Source organism: Sciurus vulgaris (genome assembly GCF_902686455.1).
Source record: "Sciurus vulgaris genome assembly, chromosome: 6".
Lineage (NCBI taxonomy): Eukaryota > Metazoa > Chordata > Mammalia > Rodentia > Sciuridae > Sciurus > Sciurus vulgaris.
In genome coordinates this window covers 96,326,587-96,348,870 of record NC_136466.1, presented here as the reverse complement: position 1 = coordinate 96,348,870, position 22,284 = coordinate 96,326,587, and positions in this window count along the sequence as shown.

Genomic DNA, 22,284 nt, shown 5'->3' with positions numbered 1-22,284 from the left:
TGTTAAGTGAGATAAGCCAATCTCAAAAATCCAAAAGACGAATGATCTCACTGATAAGTGGATGATGACACGTAATGGGGGGTGGGAGGGGGGCAAGACTGGAGGAAGGAGGGACTGTATAGAGGGAAAAGAGAGGTGGGAGGGGTGGGGGGGGGGAAATAATGGAATGAATCAAACATCATTACCCTATGTAAATGTATGAATATGCAAATGGTATGCTGTTACTCCATGTACAGACAGAAACAACATGTATCCCATTTGTTTACAATAAAAATAAATTTAAAAATATATATATATATAACGGATTTTCTATAACTTGAGAACATCATTCTTTCATTCTTCTTTCCTTCCAAATAATGTTATGAGGGTCTACCGTGTCTAGCAAAATAAATAAATAAATAAAGTAGATGCCCAGAGAACTCCAAGTCTTGGTCTGGGGTCTGGAGACAGCCAGCAGGAATAGGGATATAGGGTGTGGGTCAGTGGTTCCAATTTAGGCAAAGTGGCCCTGATCCTTATTTGCTTCCCCGACTGCCTCAGCCTCCCCACTCCACCTTGTGCACTGTGCTCTTCTCTTGCACTCTACTCAGCTGTCACTGCAGAAAACACTCCACCCTCCACCTTCCATTTTCCCCACACCACAGCCATCTCCAGGCCTGTTACTGTACAGCCTAACTGTATGTCAATAAACAAGAGCTGAAGCAAAAAAAAAAAAGTAAATTTGATCTGCACTAAAATCCACATATGTGAAACCAAACTCTAAAAAAATTAGAATGATGTGTATTCATTTTTTTCTTATTGATTTGCAGTGCAGCGAACAGGGCTTTTGAAGCCATATATGAAACCTTCAAGAAAGTTGGTGATAAACTGAAAAATAAAATATCTAAAATTCTGGGATGCAACCCACACTTTAAACAAATATAAAAGCAAAGTGACATTTTGGGAGAAAGTATTTCCCATGTCCCATAAGAAAAATCAATTGACATTCTTAGCACATGACTAAGTTCTCACAAGTCAGTAAGAAAATTAGAAAGGACCCACAAAAGATGAGTGAAGAATATGAACAGGCCATTTAAGAAGTAATTCAAATAATTAATAAATTAATGATAAAGATGCTCAACTTCACTAGTAATCGAGTAAAAAATAAATAAGAAGAAGACATTATTTCTTCCATAATGACTGAATAAAACTTGTTTTTATTTGAAAATACTCAGGGTTAGCAATGATGAGGTGAATAGGAGATTTTCATAATCTGGGTTATTATATAATTTGAAATATCTATTTTGAAGATTAGAATATTATTTATCAAAAATTTAAATGCATTTCTAAGAATAGATGTCTAAGGAAATCTCAATGTTAATAAAGATTTATACAACCGCTATGGCGACAAGCACCTATAGTCCCAGTTACTTGGGAGGCTGAGGCTAGAGAATCACTTCAGTCCAGAAGTTCAAGAACAGCCTCAGAACACATAGACACATATAAGAAGAGAGAGAAAAATAAACAATATTAAAAAAGAAAACAAATACAAACCCAAACCTCAGGCATATATAGCATTATTGCTATTAGTAGAACTACTACCTACTCATCAACACGGGGACTCTGAAGAAAATACAACCCTACCACACGCACACAAAGCCAACCCTACATACATTCATATATGTTTTAGATACACATTGATAAACACAATCATAGCACTCCAAACCAAAGGGTAAGCCTAGGTAAGTACATGTCTGCACTGAGGAAAGAAGACGGGTGAACAGGTGATAAAGACGTTGTTCAGCAGAAGGCTGCACAGCAAATACCACTACTGCATCTTCCATCTGCAAAGAAATCTCAATAGTCCATTTTAGAGAAATTAGAGAAAAGTAAATTGTGCTATATAATAAAATCTGGTGATTTTCTTTTCCTCCTGATTGTAACATTTTTATTCTTGGGAGAAAGAAAAAAAAAACAAAAAACAAAAAAAACTGGCAGAGAAACATTCTGAAATGGCTAAAGAACTCCTAGCTGGAAACCATAATGAGTAATCTCATCTTAAATTGCTTGTGCTGTTGTGGTGTCAAATACCTCCGTCTTCTCAATCTTTCAAAATTATCTGTTCTACATTTAAAACCTGTGTGTGTGAGAGAGAGATTGAGAGAGAGAGAGACAGAGAGAAATTGAGAACTAAGGAAAAGCTAAGGAAAGCTGACTGTTGGAGCCAGGGCAGAGATAAAGAAACAATTAGAAGACAGAGAAACAGGAAAAATCAAAATCAAGGAAGCCAAAACCATAAAAATATAAACCTATCACTACTTAGCATAAATTTGGGAGGTGACATGCTTCCCACAGGCCAAATGACAAGTTCAATACTGTTTTTTGTTTGTTTGTTTGTTTTGTCTTTTACTTTTTTTACTGGTTCTTTTTAGTTAAACATAACATTAGGATTCATGTTGACATAATTATAAAAGCATGGAATATAATTTGCTCTAATTTAGTCTCCAGTACTTCCCCTTTCCCTCTCTTCCTCTCCCACCTTCCCTTCTTTCTACTGATCTTTCTGTATTTTTTAATAGAGTTCTCTTTTTTTAAATGAGTACTTATGGATGTACACGATGGTGAGAATCACTGTGATATATTCATGTCCGGATACATGTGCATAAGAAAGTTAGATCGGATTCATTCCGCTGCCTTTCCTCATCCCAGGCCTCCTCCCTCCCCTTCATTCCTCTGCATCTACTCCACTGATCTTTCAGTATCTTTTTAGATCATAAAGAGCAGAGATGTCCCAGTTGACTTGCAGTTTACATATGTTTATAAATAAAATAATATAATGTTTATGGCATTTAATATTAAAAATTGAGAAAGGAACATATGCTAGTGTTAAAAAATTTATAGAATGCAAAGAGACAGAAAGTCTTTTTTCATGGGTCTATGCACAGTGCAGAGGTCTAGAGACTCTGTGGTCACTGATATACAGAGAGGCTGAACTAAACTGTTTTTAGAACTGTGGATGCTTTGTGGCTCTCCAGAAACAGGCCCACTCTGCCTAGATGACATGGATATATCATTTGTTATGGAGATATTAATTATCTCTAGTCACATAGGTTAAATTTATAAAATTGTGCATATTAGTTGACCACAATTAAGAATTAAAAATTTTAATGAAATGAGACTTATGTGTTCAACTGAATCACAGAATGGGGGAACCGCATCTATGTGGAAGTTGAGCTCCATGAGTAACATGTTGTTTTGTAGAAACTGAGAGAAAGAAATCCAAATGTCCCAAAGCACATGAAGTATTAAATTCCAAAACTACATGGAGAAACTGTTCCCTTTTTTCTTGTGAAAACTTGGGACAAGCTCAAATTTGATCAGAGATGGAATATGATAGAAACTCAAGAGACCACAGAACAGACATCATTGAAGATGAAGAAATCTGCCAAAGGCAGGAATAAAGACCAGGTAAATCCAAGGATGGAATGAGGAGGCACTTGTTGACACTACTCACTGCCTCACCACATGAGACATTAATAATTGATGCCAGCTCTGTTCTGCTCAGTTGAATTAGAGATATACTCACCATCCTTCTTAAGGCAAAAGTCCAGGCAGTCACTAAAAATGGATCAGAATTAACACAGGAGATAAAATATTCTTACCATTAAAGTGATTGGACCTAAAAAATGCAGAAACAAGATCTGCCTAAGTTTTCTCCTCACCAAATCTGAATTCAATTTCTACACTCTGACCAAGGTGCGAGTTACATGTGCATAGATTGTTACCTTAAAATAAAATAAATTCCTGTCAGTCACTTTCTACCATCAAGTGTTACAGAACAAAGATGAAAAAAAATCTATGTCCTCAAAGCCTTAACTGGGAAAGAATCTACCTGGGTCTTCAAATTTTAGCACAAAAAAAGAAACCTCATAATAATGTGGAAATATACAATACTGGCAGGAATACAGAAAGCTTTATTCCAGCTCTCAGCTTCAGCTTCCTCTTTATTGCTTCTTCCAGAAAAACTCAAAGCAGGGATTACCAGCTCCCTAGACAAACCTGTCAGCCCACTCCACTCCTAATCTTGCAGGGAACAGAAATCACGTGCAACATAGTATTCTGAGGAGAGGGCAGGATTTCCGCTCAAGAGATCAGGAGAGCAAAGAATTGCATTCTTCCTAGAGGAGACTCTTACAAAGTTTCTGCTGAATTGAGCTTTACATGCGGGTAGAAAACCTAATGTAAGGGATGTGGTTGCATTAATTATAAGATTTCAATTTGACAGTTTAATTAGGAAAAGGAGAGTTAGTGTAGGGCTTGCAGAATTCATGATGAATCACATACTCCAACAGACTTCATTTTCATATTTCAATTACACACATTTCTAACTGATGAACAGCAACATAGCATTTTCTGTTTAATAAATGTGATATCTGTTGGAATTGATAACATTAGTTCAGTAATTACTGAGCCATTATTGTCAGGCTTTTTAAAAACATGGAAAGAAGACTTAGTTATTAAAGTTTAGCATCAGCACAAAACTACATTTTGAAATGTTCCTACTAAAGAGGTTTTTAACAGTGCATTAGCTATCCCTTACAGATAGAAGGGTGAAATTCAATAGCAGGTATTTGCATGAGATTAATTTTTACATGATCACACCTTACTTAATTCCCAGACACACTACTGTAGTTATTATATTCTTTCTATGTCTTTATTTCAGAGTGTAGTTCAAAAATAGGGGAGCAGGACTTAGGTTTGAATGACATAATTTAATGCAAGATCATGCTAAGACTCTAATCTTTGCTTAAAATAATTATAATAAAATATAACAAAGAGTTTATTTTCATCAATCTAAAGAAAAGTGTGGATTCAAAGAGGAACAAGCTTTAAGTGACTCTGTCTGTAAAAACTTGTGCAACTTATGAGTCCTTTCTCAGAGTGCTTGCTCTGAGTTCTGAGATCTGAAGCTGAAATCTGAATATGCTCACAGAAACATTAGGGTTTTTTCTTTTCATGGGTTATGAACAAACAGAAGTTCATTAAATTAAATGCAGATGTCAGTTTCCTCAGGGACCAAGAAAAGGATCATGCCCTACAGTAAACACGGCTGCATACATTGGAGTGAAGCATAGTTCTGTTGTTTAAATTACTTCCAAATTTGTTCATAATGATTTTTTTATGAACCATTATCTTGAGTTCTATCTACCTCAACTGCACTCCTGCTCATACAGGGAAATGATCTTGATGATACTTTGCTTAGATGAAGCATATTCATGTGTTTATGTGTGATATGTGTAATATGCATATGTATCACAAATATTTCTAGACATTCCAATCATAGAAGATAGATAAGAAAAATCATCTTACAACATAATGTCATTTAATGCATGTTAGAATTATACAAAGGTTTTATATTTGACAGTTTTAAATTAAGTTATTATTTCTGCCCATTCTTAATAATTTACTTCCAATAGCTTCAGGGAGACCTTTGTGGAATTATTTTTATTGCTTCAGAAAGTTAAATAAGATGACCATAGAAGGATTCGCACAGAGCCTAGCACCTTACTCGGAAAATGTTAGCTATGATTATTTTAGCAGACCTCAAGTTCTTGTACAGAAATTAAAATAATACAGAAGTACAAAAATAACACCATAAATAAAAGGTTCTGAGATTTATCTCAAATTTTTAAAATATAGTAAAGAACTAACTTCACTGTCCCCAAACAGTACACCAGTAAGAATATGTAGATTTACCAATCTTAGGTTTATATTTGACCCAAGTTATGATTTTATTAGTGGGCAAATGACAATTTTTAGGATTTAGAATTGCTCTTCCTAGCCACGTGCTGACAATACACAGGCACAAAAGAGAATCAGAAAAGAATATAATTTAAAAGCTGGATATTTCCACTTCCCCTCATTTTATAAATAACTGAGGTCCAGAAAAGCAATCTCTTTTTGCATAACTATAATAACCAAAAAGTATAATAAGTATACAACTATATTTGTTCTTACACAGTGAGCTATCTATCTGCTTTGGCAATAGCAACAGTTGTCAAAATATCCCATACAACCCCGGGATGCCTAAGACCATTTCAGAGATTTGCAAAGTCAAAACCAGTTCTAATCATCTTAAGAAATTTTTATCACTATTATCGACATTCACACAGTGATTCAAAAACCATAGTGAATAAAACTTTTGTCAACTTTGGAAGAAAGCAGTGGTACCAAACTGTACAAGTAGTCATTATATTCATCACTGCCAGGATAAGAGATCAATGAATTAAAAAGCCAATTTTATTACATTTCAACCCTTGAGTATTCATCTTTTCAATATCCTGTGTTACACTTCATTTCAAAACATATAAATGCATTCTACTGTCATGTACAACAAATTAGAACAAATACAAAGAACTTTAAAAATATTCTGTATGACCAAATGGGAAGTACACCTAAAGCTCTTCTGTAAATCAAGAACAATGGTTTCTTGAGGAAAAGCCTATGTGTTTGTTCAAGGGTCCATTGAACTAGCAACCTTTCTTCATGGAATGTAGTATTTATTAGAAAGAAACAGATTGGTTATTCAGATTTGCTTATTTGGCAGATTTTTTTAAATGAAAGATCTGACACCATCACTATAGGGAAAAATACCTGGGCAGTTTTCTCCCCACCTGTGGTAAATTTAATGTTTTGAGCAGAAATTAGAATTTGGAAAATTTATATCTGTCATCATGACATCTTCCCATATTTCTTAAAATTTGTTGGTGACATTAATGAGTGTGATATATGGTTTTGTACAATAAAATGTGTCAACTTTTGGTAGACATGAAAAACTTAGTAAACCAGTATTTCTAATCATCAATGCATGATGTTCCAAAATCATGTATAAGTTTAAAATTGATGTAAGATACATCAATGGATGTCAATGTAGCAAAGTCTGAACAATCCTTGGCATGTTTTCAAATTGTACATTGCAAATAACCTTTAAAAAAACATTACCAATTGTTGAGTTTGGGTGTCCAAGTCTACCTATAACGACCTAAAAATGCTTATAAATATTTCCCCTTTTTCTAATGATGTATGTGTATGAGAGTAGCTTGTTCTCAAATTCTTTAACCAAAAAAAAAAAAACATATAACAACAGATTGAATGCAGAACCAGGTATGATGATCCATTCACTTTATATTAAATCAGACATTAAAGTTATTCACAACTATGCTAAACAAGGCTGTATTTTCATCAAATATATGTGTATTGAAAAATATAGAAATATTTCATAAAATATGCTACTTCATATAAAGTAATGACTTTAATGTCATTTTAATCTAAATCTTTCTTAATTATAATTTCTAAAACAGTATGTATCAATACATATTATTCACAAAATCAAAAGGTTCTTTTTTTGTCCTAAATAACTTTAAGTTTGAGAACCATGGTATTATATACTCAAATAGAGATGACGAATGTATTTCAAAGAGGATATGATCTTAAATCTATTGGTAGTGACTGCCTGGAATTGATAGAGAAGAACCTGGAAGTTTTGTTTTGAGCTACAAAAATAGAAAATGAGAAAATTAGGTATGCAATCCATATTTTACCCAAGAACATAACTATAGAACATTACAGCTCTTTCAGAATAGTTCAATATCTTACTCATCTTTCTTTTCTTCATAGTGCCAAACACAGTATTTAAATGGTAAATTAAGAAATGTTCATGAATCAAACAACATTGTTCTAAGTAAATTTATGATTACACAAATGGTATGCCTTTACGCCATGTACAGAGAAACAACATGTATCCCATTTGTTTACAATAAAAAAAAAAAAGAAATGTTCATGAATTTGACTGAACCTAATTTTTAAAATCATGTGAATACTCTTTTCACATATTCTAACACAAGGCAGAGGGCTAGTGTTATTATTGTAGGAAGCAAATGGCAAATAAGCAGTCTTAAGGTAAGGAGAAAACAGACAATTACATAGTTTGTATGATTTTGAGTGAGCAGAATAAATTTCTTTCCATAAATGAAACTTTTCTGAACTTCATAGTTAGTATCTAAAGTCATTTTTATAATTGGATATGTGGCCTTTTATTCTACTATGAAAATGTCAAAATACAAATATTCAAAAAGAAGTAACATATTCATCCAAATTCACAATACATTAGAAATGATTGATATTATCTAGGTTTTGAAGTGACATAATCAAATGGAAATAATAGGGTAGTAGATCTCAGCTGAAAGACACATAGTAGATGGTGAGAGGAAAGACACTAAGTGGAAAAATTGGAGGTTTGAAAGACAAATTTTACTTCATAATTTTATATAAAGCCAATCATGTTTTGGGATTCCTCTACAACAAATACAAAAAACAAATACAACAAATACATGTATTTTCTAGACCATGCACAATATTGTATATACACAGAATAAAAACATACTAAAGAAAAATCATAATCGACCCACAAAGAAAACCTAGACATTGGCCCACTATACCCCTACACAGCAACTAACATTCCACAAGGTTACAACTCTGCATGTGTGGACCTTCAATGTGACATTCCTCCTGCAATGGAAAGAAGGAAGTGAGGTTTTCAAATAAGCAGTGATGGATGAGTACAGTGGAAAGAGAACTAGAATAGAGGTAAGTCCATGTGGGTTCAACGCAACCTGCATAATCGTCATCTTTGTTACTTTGGACAAGTGTTTTATACTCTCTGGGTCTCAGTTTTCCCTTAAGGGAAAAGATCTAATGATCTTTTTTTTGAAATATAAAATGCAATAGTTTTAAATTTAATTATTTAGATAGGAAATTAACATTTCTGTCACAGACATTATTTTTAGCATGTCTCATTGGAATTTTGTAGAACAATATTTCCTTCAAGGAAAATCAGAATGCAGAATATTAAAAGCATTTTAATGAGACAAATTATGTGAGGGGAAAAATCTATATTTAAGCAACTCTTTTGTTTATCTCAATTTTTCATTAACTAGTTAAGAACATATACTCTTTCACTCAACTTTCTCTAGGAATGCCCAAAGGGCCACTATCTAAATAATAAGACAAATCCTTATAGATTTTAAAAAGGAAATTTGTTTCTATCAAATCCATCTCTGTCCATTTCCTGGGGGGATTTTAAGAGTGCAAGATGTCAGAACTGTATATTTTCAAGCCCTTATAAACAATGTTCTACTGTACAGAATGAAAATCTACTCTTTTCCTATTTTATTACCTCAAGAAATTCTGAAAATAATTTTTTTGTTGGTACGGTGTTTGTCATTTTAAATTTGTGGCATCTGGCCATATTTTCCCTGACTACTGAATCGGATTCTAATCTAAAGACATTTTTGAATGGAAAGAACAGTCTTTTTTAACCTGAAATTTAGTGTTACATTTTTCCCTTTCAGTGACTTTAAAATTCTTATTTCCTTTTTAGAAATGTGCTGGATGAATATATTTTAATATTATTTACCATAATAATTATGCACAAGAATTCATTAGACCACCAAAACAGACAGTCACCCAAATATCTACCTAGGCTAGGTGTGTCAGCCGCTGTCCTTAATCCTCCCTCTTGCTTAAAGCCTACTCTTTTTATTTGGAACACTCTGACATCTGTTGATATTTGTATGAAATTCCCCTCAGCCCTTAGAGAAACCTAAGGAAATGTAATTAAACACCAGAAAACAAGGGAATGGCTGTCAAATTATCCCATGATTACAATAGATTTATTGGTAAAAACTCTTCCTTCTACTTGCCAAAGGCGGCATGACTGATAGAATAATTGGCTTGGAGTATCAAATGAAGAACAGTTGTCAATACGGAGCATTTTTTTTAACCCAGTTAATCAACAAAGATTTATTTGTTGGTGTTCAAACAGAGTGACTCACTGTTAGTACTTCAGACTGTAAAATTTGTTCTGTGCATTATTGTACAGATGGGTCATTGCTTCTGTGCCCAGGACTCCATCATTCCCCTTGAGTTGGGGGAAGGAATGACCTTGAGAAAGTGAAGTCTGAAACTAGGCTAGTCACTGCATGTTCTGGTAGTATCTAACTCTGATCAATCTACATATTAATTCACATACATAATAATTGAAAAAATGTTTTCCAGCCTTAATTCCTTTCTTGATACACTTTTTCTCCTGCAGCTCTATTGCATTATAAGAGCCAAACAATAGTTGTATATATTTGAGTTGTATAATATAGTATTTTGATACACCTATACATTATAAAGTGATTCCTACAAATAAACCCAAATTAACTTACCCATCACCTCACATAGTTAACCAGTTTTGTGTGTATATGGTGAGAATACTTAAGATCTATTCTAGCAAATTTCAAGTTTCAATAAACTGGCATTACCTATAATCACCATGCTATATTGTTAGAGGTCTAGAACTTATTTGTCTTATAATTGAAAATTTATAACATTTGATGTTATTTTTGATGGAGTTCCTAAATTATTTTTAAAATTCCAGGAAAAACAAGTGTAACAAATATAGAAACCTTTAAAGTTTTGCTGTCCTTTAAAACACAAGTCAAGGATCAATTATCAAAATAAACTTATTCCATTAATCAGTTTACTAAGGTGCAAATTGTTTGTCAGAATACAATGCAAGGGAGACTGCTTTGTTTAATGACAATCCTAACAGCAAGAATCCCTTAGGCAGGAAGCAAGTAATCAAGAATCCATCTCTGAAACTTTAAGAATGCTGGCAACAGTCTATTATAATGCATGGTTACAGGGAGACCTTGTACAGAGAACAATACACTGAAATAGACCAGACTTGTTATGAAACAATAAACTTAAATATAGCTCTGCCTGACACAGCTAAGTAATTTTTACCTTCTAGGATTACATTTAACACTCTAGGCTAAATATTTCAAACAGATTTTTGCCATCTACTTAGTACACCTGAGTGTACACACCGTAATCCCATTTTGGTATATAACCTCAACAATGTGTGTGTATCCATGAAGGGTCATGATGTCATTAAAACTCAAAATAAAATGCTGAGCAGATGATATAAAAAGATTGTTGGGTCAAACACATATTCGAAAGCTTCCATGCACTCCATTTGTGCTAGAAGAGATAAAGGATTTTAAAAAACTGTTATAATACAGTCTATGAACAAGAGCAAGAAGTACATACAAGTAAAATATCAAATGAAAAGAGCCACCAAGGAGGAAAAGTGAGGCTGAACGGAAATGGGTCTGCACTGAGCTTCATAGGCAGAGAAGCAGCCCAGACATTGAGGAAGGCTGTAGAGGTAGAGAATTGCATGCCATGTGGAAGAGACCATGAGTCCACCACCTGGACTGAAAACAGGGGTTCCTGAGAATGATAGGGCTGAACAAATCCAGAAAGTCAGCTTTAGAACCAGTAGTGGAGAGAGGACCAGACGCAATTACCATTTTCTTCAGTACAGAATCTCATGACTTTGGGAGAATGCTGTCAGGGTTACATGAGGAACATCATTTCCCCCAACTTAGAGGTGGGGTCAAGAATGCTGGGAAGAGGTCAGGGTCACTCAGAGAGTGACACAGGGAATGACAGAGAGTCCTGTTTCCCAGTCCAGGCATCTCTTAGCCAAGATACACTACAGCCTCCCTCCTCTTTCCCAGGTTCCAAGTCCTGCAATGGAATGACGGGCTCAGAGCTGGAACTGCCCCTTATTTTTTCCTTTCCCTGTGACAAGAAAGGAAAGAGAGGAGGACTATTGAACTTTAAACTTCCTGATAAACTATAATGTGGGAAACTGCCATTTTTAGGTTTACATGAAGGAGCTACCTCTGAGAACGGCCTCTTGGCCTGTGAAAAACTAGAAACATCCCAGGAAGTCGCTAAAATGTTGTAGTACTGTGAGAATTTGTATAAAAATAAACACTGGATTATTTCAGTCCTCGTCCCTTGAGAAAATGAGCCAGAATTACTCAGAACTACTAGCCTAATCTTGACAGAACAGAGGAAATTAACAACTGAAGCCAGTTTTTTTTCCCCCTTCAAAAAAGATGAAAAAAAAAAAAAAATCCCACCCTTGTTTATGATATTTTGGAAAACAAGAGAAGAATCAGGTTAACCATGTGATTCAAATGACCCTGAAACCAAGATGGCTGTTTTTTCTAATGAAAAAGTTCAGCACACATCTATGATGCTTGGAAGGTGTCAACTGGAAGCCACAAATTCAGGGCAGCTTGAACCCCAGTATTTAAGGGGTACATAATTCAACTGCCTGCACACTGGGTTCCCTGGAACTTGGTGGATTTAAAAAAAAAAAAAAAAGATTTGTTCAAATATTTTTTTCTCAGGAGATATAAAGATGTAAAAGCCAAAGGAAGCACACACTATCACATGTCTCTATGGGAACTGCCCCCAAGCATGACCAAGAAAGTGCCTCCTTTCCGCTGAAAAATAATTTCCCACTGACTTTCTGGTTTGAAAGAAATCCACTCATTGAGAATGCCAAATCACCCCATGACTTAATTCACTTTTGTAACAAGAATGACTAAACAGCTCAGAGTCATTTATCAAAATGTTAAAGGCAATTTCCTCTTCTATGTGACACCATTGTCCATAGTTTAGTTTCATAAGTGCAGTATGTTTACACTTAGTACCTTCTCTGTGGCCAGCACTCTTCTTTCAATTGTTAAGGCATAAGGCACAAACTTCTGCTCAAGGACTTGGTTACTTCCACACACAGAGATTTTGGACCCTTGGGATCCTGACTGTCACCTTTTGGGACCAGAGAGATAATCCAGGGACATAAAACAGAGAAGGAAGATGAAGTCCCAAATCTTGCCCCTATTCCTTAGAGTTAACTTGGTCCTCATAATCCCTAATGCAGAAGATTAGTGCATGGAAGAGACTTTTGGGGTGTTAAAAGGCACAGCTGCTTCTATAACTGAATGACCAACTAAGCAAATGGGAATCTGAGTGTGTTTCCTCTTCCCATGCTTGTGAAAGGGGTTACTGCTCATTACCTCCTTCTTGTAGTAGTTATCCTCCAGGAAAGAGGTGTCAACATAGAATTGAAATGAGGGAGACTCTGGGAGGAAGGCCTGTGAAAGATTAAGAAGAGAAGGAGCAAAAGAAGGGAAAGGCTTTGAATTCTCATACTATAATACAGCTCTAACAGCCCTGGAAGGGGATTGAGAAGAAGGTGGATTCTCCACAAAAAGCTTCAAATGCATCCTAGTCCTGTGAAAGCCTTGGCCACCATGATTATCTACAGAAAATGCCTGCTTTAGGCAGAATTCATTCAGACCATAGTGTCATGGTTGTGCCTGATAATCGGCTGGGGTTGCCTAAGTAGGTTAACAGGGACCCAAATGCTAAGGCCGATCACAGAGGAGCTATACCTGTGCTGCATGCATCTGATTAGTCATTCCCTTTTGAAGGGAAATCTCAGTAACATGCATCAATTGTTGCAAATGCCCATCCTTGTGGCACATAGATCTAATTTCTTGTTTATTCCAATTCTCTTATTCCAGGATCTTAGTGGGCTTCTCTTCCTTAGGAGAAACTGAAAGAGGATTCATGGAAAGAACTGTGTTCATCATCACTGAGGTTGCCTCAGGACCACAAGTGGTACTCACTGTTTCCCTCCTTCATTATCCATTCTAAATTTCCCTTGCCCCCATCTATACTTTCGTTAGGTCTTGATAACTGTTGTTGTGACCCAGATTCTCATTTCTAATGACCATGCCCTTCTCAGGCTAAGGTTGCTACACATGGGGATTCACAACTACAATTAGGAGAGGAAGTATGCCAGTAGTTACCCAAATTAATGGATTATGTCTACTCCTGCCTGCTCCCCATTGAGTGACAGTGGCCCTCCCTGTACTTGCTACTGGGGTCAATCACTCGTGCAAGGGAGTAATTCCTCTTTTCACTTTCTGATTCCTGGACACAGGACATCCAAAGTGCTGAGGCAGCAGCCAGATATTGGATCTCAATAAGAGCCTGTGTGACTAGGAAGAGTGCTCCACTTAGGCAATGAAAATTAGGGTAAGTGGAAAGACTCCTCTTTCCAAACTTGGGTTCTCAGACTCCTAAATTTCCCTACTAGATGCAATGCCATACGGAGGTGTCTGGTCCACAGAGTTTACGATACCTTGGAGCACAGCATCACATACTTCCAGAGTATTGATTCTGAGCAGGAGATTCAGCTATGCATTTGTCAGGTTATTCTATCAATCTGGTAGCTTCTGAATATTGTGGTATTTGAAGCAATTCAGGGATCCCGCAGTCATGACTCTGCTCCTGCACTTTTTTAAAAGCAAACTGGATTTACTGGTGGAATTCTACATGCCAGAGGATTCTATCCATGTGGATAAGGCACTCTGAAAGTCCTTAGAGCAAAGCAAGAAAAACTCTTATGCAAAACAAGCAACTGTTTCTGTGAAAACAAACCACTGTGTCTTCCAGGATAGTTGGAGCCCAATGTAGTCAATTTTTTATCTATCAGTGACTGGTTGATCTATTTAAGGTATGGTGACATATCAGAGATTCAGCACTAGTGGTAGCTAGATTAGCCTCGGCAAGTGAGACTCATGGTGATTGTTCACGTGAAGGTTCCATCTCTGCAGCTGAGTTCTTTCTAGTAGTGTGTCCATTATACAAGTCCTGCAGTGGCTGATGACAAAGGCAGACTAACATCTACCAACCAAGTCATTCTCATCAACTTTGTAGTTCCATGATTTTCCACAGCGATGCTTCCTGGTGGGTATTCACAAGTCATACAAAGATCTTCACACTTTGTGCCCACTCCCATGTGTTCATCCACATGCTTCTACCTCAAGCATTACTATTTCCAATCTTCCAGACCCATGAGAAGCCAGCCAGGCCATTTTAATTGCTCATAACTCTGCATATATTCTCACTTCAAAGTACTTCTTCCACACAAAGTAGATAACCAGGTGTACACTTGAAACTGTAATATTGGAAAGGTTTTCTCTTGTTGCTGAGCATAACTTACAACCCAACTACATTCACTTTTGGGCTGACCCACATACTGAACCAACCCAACTATAAACCAAGTGTTGAATTTTCTCTTCAGAGGTCACAAAGGACACCCCCATCTTCTCTCTGAACATACACATGAGCTAAGGAAGGGTTCTGGTGCAAACATGGTTGACAGGGAAACAGGGAAGGTCTGAGCCACCTGCTCATGCAATTTCCTCATGCTCTCTTGTTTTCCAAAGCAGATTGAAAATTTATCATTTCTTGTGAGGAACTGCTGCTGGTTCCAGTAAACTTAATGCCTTCAAGGAGTCAACAGATCCTGGCTCATATGCATCTCTACCACAGTTTAGCAACATGTCAGGAGCTGTTTCTCAACAGGCTTGATTCCCCACTGCGGATGGCAAAGTCTTGTTCTAGAACCTTGGGACCAGACTTGTGAATTACAATATAGAAACCACTTCTCCTGCAGGCTCAAGGTTCTTGAGGGTGATTTAATCAATGCCATCACTCTCAGAAACAGTGGTATTTTAATTCCCTATCTTGATTGGGGGAGGGGGTAACCCTCAAAGCTCCTAATTCACATTCTTCACTCTAAAAGCTCTTATTCCATAGGCTAAGAATTCAGTCAGAGCTATTTTAACTACTCAGTATTCAATTCTAAATTTTACATTTGAGGGTCATGTAAATCAAAATGACAACTGTTTGGTTCCAAAACCTAGTGGACCTACTCTAAGCTGAACTTAGACAGGACTCTACTGAATATTTGTCCTGGGTATCCCCCCAACTCTAACAGGGACATTATCATGCTTCAGATTCCCAGGTGTTAATGCCATTTTAGACTCTGTTCAATAGTTCTGGAAATGTCTGGCAAGCTACTTTACTTAGCCCATGAACACCCAAGTAAATATACATAATCCTTCTGGGAAAACCAGAGGAGAATCATTACAGTATGTGCCTGAAATTGAATTGTTGAGAGTTATCTGGGGTATCAAACCACCTCATGAGTCATTCATTTTTATAACTAAAAATTGACTCAAGTCTTGAAATTGGGCATATTGGCACTTCTTTTAGGGATGGCTACACACAGGCACCTGCTTATCTGTCCTCGTCTTCTTTTTATTGTACATATTAAGTAATAATGCAGGGTGTCTATTTTGTGGTATCTGTCTAGGAATGCCATGTTGTATTAACCACCATACTACTTTTTGGATGTCCCTCTGACCTTGCCAATTTTTAACATAATTGTAACCCCTTGTATTTTAGTGGATAAACATTGCCACATCAGCTCCATTAATTCAGCACTTCATCATTCCCATGAGTTTCTGAAGATCTCAGCTCTGTGTCTGCCACTCCTGCCATCAGTTCTCCATGACCAGCAAAGAAGAGCCACCACTCAATTTCTCAGTGGTTCTGACTCCTATCACCAGTGAATTCCTGATGGCCTTGGGGTAGGGTGTATCCCCTGGGCCCTTGCTGCAACATAATCCTCTGGTGTCCTTCAACTTCATATTATATATGCATTTAAGTATGTCTTGTTTTCTGTGTCTTTTAATCCCCTCCTCCACCATCTGCTACTGCAATTCAAGCATTTCATTGCACTCATTATGGGTCTTCACCATCCCCAGGCTTCAAAGAGTCATTCCGCCAATGGGTTTTCCTCTTCCTCTGGGGACTTTTGCAGAATGTTAAATCCCATGTGCATATACAATGCCTATAAGTGAATGAACTCTTGTTTATCCAGTTTTACGTCTAGCCCCCTTGGTCAAGTCCTTAAAGTTCAATCCCATGGCTCCTGTCAGACATGCTAGCTAACTCTTGCAACTTCCTCAATTACTGCTGTAAATGTGCCCTTTACTCTGATTCTCAAATTCCCAAAGCATCTTTTATTTGCATTCAATTTGATTAAGATCATGCCACCACTCATATGGTAACAAAAAGACCATCAACATTCATTTATTCTACAAAAGTTAATTTTAATAAAATAACTTATGTGTATTGAGATAGTTTAGAGCAGACAGTAAACACCCCCATAGTTGTCCTTGGGATATGATTCATCCTAAACCTAGCTTCCCTCATAGTTACGAAATGGCTGCCAGTGGCAACTGGCCTGTCTACTGCTATGTTTTTGTCTGTTAGGGGAAAGAGGGTAAATTTCTTCCTTCTGAGGGATTGAGGCACTATGGTCCAATGGCACTGGACCATGAGGATCACTGGGGGATGCTGCAGCCTGATTAGTTCTACTTTGATTCATTTATTACATTCATACATATTAGATAGGAATTTTTATCTTTTAAAAATCATTTCTTTTGTTTGCAATGTTTTTATTTGTTTCATTCTATTTTCATAACACTAGCCTCAGTGTATAGAACAATGCCTGACCATAATTAATATGCAATCAATATTTGAATGAATGGATTAATTAGGGTAAGCCTTTTGAAGTTGAGCTAGAGTGGATTTCTGAACAGAACTGAGGAGACTGTTAAAGGGTAAAATGAATTGAGGAAGTATCATCTGCCCTTCCATTTTGAAGCAGACATTGATTAAGTACTTCTCTCAGGCCATGGACTGCTTCATTGTGATAGTTTTATGTGTCAACTTGACTGGATGAAGGAATGATGTCTTAGTCAGCTTTTTTGCTGCTATGACTAAAAGACCCAACTAGCACAATTGTAGAGGAGGAAAAGTTTATTTGGAGGCTCACAGTTTCAGAGGTCTTGGTCTATACACAGCTGGCTCCATTTTGGGGGGACTCAAGGTGAAGAAGAACATCATGGCAGAAGGCTTTGGTGGAGAGAATCAGCCACATGAATATCAGGAAGCAGAGAGAAATCTCGACTTGCCAGATACAAATATGTACCCCAAACCATGTACCCAATGCCCCACCGCTTCCTTCAGCCACACCCCACCTGCCTTCGATTACCACTCAATTAATCCCATCAGGTAATTAATTTACTGATTGGGTTAAGGCTCTTGTAACCCAATCATTTTTTCTCTGAACCTTCTTGCACGTCTCACATGTGAGCTTTTGGAGGACGCCTCACATGCAACCATAATAGATGCCCATCATCATGTGCTGTTTTACAGTTTGTAACGCATCATTTCTGGGTGCATCTATGAAAGTATTAACAAAAGAAATTTTCACTTGGATTATCAGACACAAAGAAGAATACTCCCACCCAAGTGAATGGTAACATCCAATCTGGTGGGGGCCAAATTGAACAAAAAGGCAGATAAAGGTTGAATCTGCTGTCTCTTCCTGAGCTGGGTCACACATCTTCTGCTGTAACACAATGAACCTCCTGGATCATAACCCAGGATTTACTTTCCTGATTCTCAGGCCTCAAGTCAGGCTGAACTACACCAAAGACTTTTCTGGTTCTCTAGCTTGCAGACAGCCTTACATAGCCTCATCATCATATATACCAATCTCCATAATAAATCTCTTTTTACATATTGACATTTTTCTATTGGTTCTTTTTCTTTGGAGAAGCCTAATACATACATATCACTTATCTATCTCAATAGAACAAACACCATTTCAATTGATGAGTAAAATTAATCAAACAAATATCCTTTGTCCATGTAAGTTATTTCTGCCTCAGTTTGGAAAAAAAATTAGCTTTGTTGGCATTAATAAAAGTTAAGACTTTTTCTCTATTTTAAATAACTAACACTTTACAATGCTCTTAAGGAGATATTGTACTCTTAAAACCATCATACATTCATATGTCTGATATTTGAAATAATCACTCTTGAGCAATATAATATCTAAAGTGAGAATTCAATATCTTCTGCCATTAACAACATCATTAATAACAAATGTCTGTTTAATTACTCTTGCTAAGATTAAAAAGGCCATTATTCTTGTAACTTGAGAAATTCATTAGCTGGAAAAGGCTGTTTAATGCCAAATGCACTCCTTAAAGATGCAGTCCCCGATATTTGAAGGTATTTCTGACATTCATGCATTTGCATTACTTTAAAAAAGCACTACCCAACTGTGCTGAAGATCATGCTGTGACAATAAGCAAGCACTGTAACATTTCAAAATCAGAAATGAAGCTACAAGACATTTTACAATACCATACAGAGTCTGTTCTTTGGAATATTTAAACTCCACACACTGAGCCCATTATTCATCACTCACCTCTCACTAATTCTGTGCTCAAATGAGTCTTGTACCAACACAGTGCATCCTAAGGTACAGTTAATATTCATAAGCACCTCCTCCAAAGGGATTCGGAGCCATAACTTAAGATCTCTGTAAGTCAATTTTAAAGTCTGAGACTTCAAGGAATTTAGACCCATTAAATGAAAATTACAGGATGGGATTTAGATCAACATCTTTCTTAATCCACTGTTTCAGCTCAATATATTTTTAGCACAGAAACTTGCTTAACATTTAGTAAGAATTAGATCAGTGACAGTGTACTCAAAGAAAGCGATTCAAATTGCTTCAGTGGCAGTGGTTATATACTTTGTATTGTATCATTCAATAAAGCAGGGTCATAAAGCAAGCTAAAATGAAATATTTCTCAGTTCTAGGATACATCTACTTACTGAATCTGATTCATGTTTTATACTCTCATGGGTTAAGCTCTGAGTCAACATTTCAACAACAGAGGGGCAGAAAGAACTGCAGAGCTTACACCAACCAAGGTAAAGTCCTATATAGGAAAGAGTTGCTGCTCATAAAGAGGAATTAACTATTCTTCTATAAGAGTAGGTTCTTTCTCCTTTCTTTCCTTCCTTCCTTCAATAAATGTAAATTGGTTACATCCTCAGTGTCAGAAACTAAGCTATGGTTTATCCAGAGTTGAAGACAACACAGTACCTGCCACAGAGCAGTTATTACAACCCAATGGAGGCTGCTAAACCTGCAGACAAGGAGACCCAATCCTGTTGTAGGTACAGTACTCATCATTTGTGCAGGATAGAGCAGGACACTAAAAGGAAGTTCTGCAGAGGCAGTAAAGGTATATTAAAAAAAAAAAAAAAAAAAAAAAAAAGCATAGAAGAGCCAAGCTGTAACAGGTCTCAAAGGATAAATAGGGTTCAGGCCATTTGTCTTCCTTGTCTTTCATGCAGTGGGGTAGTATGGGTGAAGGGAGAGTCTGTCCCAGCCTGGAGTTATGTCCAGTGAGACTGACTCCTGCTCCTTCCTCTGTTGCACAGCAGCAGTTTTCTTGTTCGTTTTGATCTCTCTGGAGAGGCACTGGAACCCATAGGCTCATGGTTTCAGCATCATTTCCCACATTGTTTCTTGAGATGCTTACCTTTGGGAAAAGGAATGTCTTTGAATCTTGGTCTAATCAATTTTGGTCTATCATTGCTCTCTGTTGGAGGGTAGTGCTTTTCAAAGCAGAAACTTACAAGGATATTAACATAAAGCAACTGGATTTTCTTCACTTCTCAGCCTGAAAATAGAGTACATGATTTTGAACACTGGGACAATTAAGTTCATTGATGGTATTGTGATAATAGTCAATTGAAAATAATACATACCTGATTATGCAGAAAATAAGGATAGCTCGCTCAGGCAAAGTCTCTGTTAAAGTTAGCCATCCATGGAATGGACTGCTTTCCAACTTGCTGAATTCCCTGATAACTAGAGGTAGTGAAGTCACAGCTCAGTAACATTAATTAGGAAAGTAGAGCGATATCCCTATTCTAGAAGATTGTTTGGATTACATGACCTGTCATCTCTAAGAATTTTGTGATTCTATAAAATATTATGGTTTTATAGAAAACTATAATACATCTTTTTGGCTTCTATCAAGATAATCTTTTTTGACCTTTAAGTATTTCAAAGCAGTTTAATAAATAAATGTAAAGTATATAAAACTTTTTAAATTTTCAGGACAGCAATACTGTTTATTTTCCCCAAAATAAAATAAAAACATCAAGAATGATTACATTGGTCTTGGCATATTTTCATGCTTAAAGCATTTTATCAATTTAATACTCAAAATTTTAATAAATAAACATACTGAGGGACTAAAAAATAAATACTAGGGGGCATATTAGTCTGCATCAATCACATTCTTGCCAATATGTGCAGAGTGTTTGATAACATGAATTGCTTTTTGACCCTGGCTAGAGCTCAATGTCTGCATTTAACTATGCTACCTACCTCTGAAAGACAATGAAAAAATGGCAGAGAGAGCTTTATCTGGGGAGACTCTTAAGTTCTGGTCAGGAAACAAACTTGTCTGAGAACCTTTGGATTTTCAAAGTTGGCAGAATAGTCAATGAGTCCCCTAGAACTGGGACATGATCCTCACACCAGAGGTCTGGTATCAGAGCACAGTTCATGGCTTAGCTTAAGAATATTTTTATACTGAAGCCTGTTATCAGGTTGCCTCTGCCTTTGTTCTACTTTATGGTTTTGTTTTCTGGTGTTTCCAGTGATATAAATAGAATTTTTCAAAAAAATTTTCATAAAATGCCTTCAAATAATTCAAACATCACATTTTCTAGAATGCCTTCTCTTAACCCACTTCAATGCCACTATCCCTGGCTATTTGAGCTTGATCCATGGTGTACAAAAGGATCTTCTTGCCAAAATCATTTGATCCAATCACCAGAAGTAGAATATTAGCCCAAGTGACTGAGTTTTATTATGCCATGCCTTTTCTCACACACATATACAAACACATGCACACAGATATTCTAAACTTGAGTTTGCATTTCCATGGGAACTATACAGACATTTATAGTACAGTACAGATAAAAATGAAAGGGAGAGACTTTTTTTCTTCTATAAAAGAATCATTTTAATTCTGTGAAATTCTATTGGGAAAATTTAAAAGGTAAGAATGTAACTCCTTAAGTGGAAAAAAGTCTTAGTTTTTGCTATGAACATTAAAATTCACACAAAATTGGTTAAAAGTCTATCCTACGGGTAGAAAATATGTGAAAGAGAGATGCAGGTAAATTAACAAAGGTCTTGCTTTTACTTTTAAAAATTCACAAGCATAAAACACAAGTATTTTACATGGAGATTAATTTTCAGTGAAGATGATTGCACTTTACTTTCATGAAATAAATATACAAAGAATGTGTCTTGCAAATGAAACCAGGAATTTCACATGTGATAAACCATCTTGAATTTGCTTCTTTGGGTACATGAGTTGTAAAACTTGGAGGAACATTTTGAATTAGAGTCACTGCTTTGCATTCAAAACCAATAGGAAGAGAATAGAAAGAAAGAGTTGATTCTTGGTATAGTTATGTTAGAAAACCTTACGAGCTAGCTTAACAAAAAGTAAAATTTAATATAAAAATAAAGGAACTCAAGAACAAGGGGTTAAGCTGAGCTTCAGGAAAAAGACA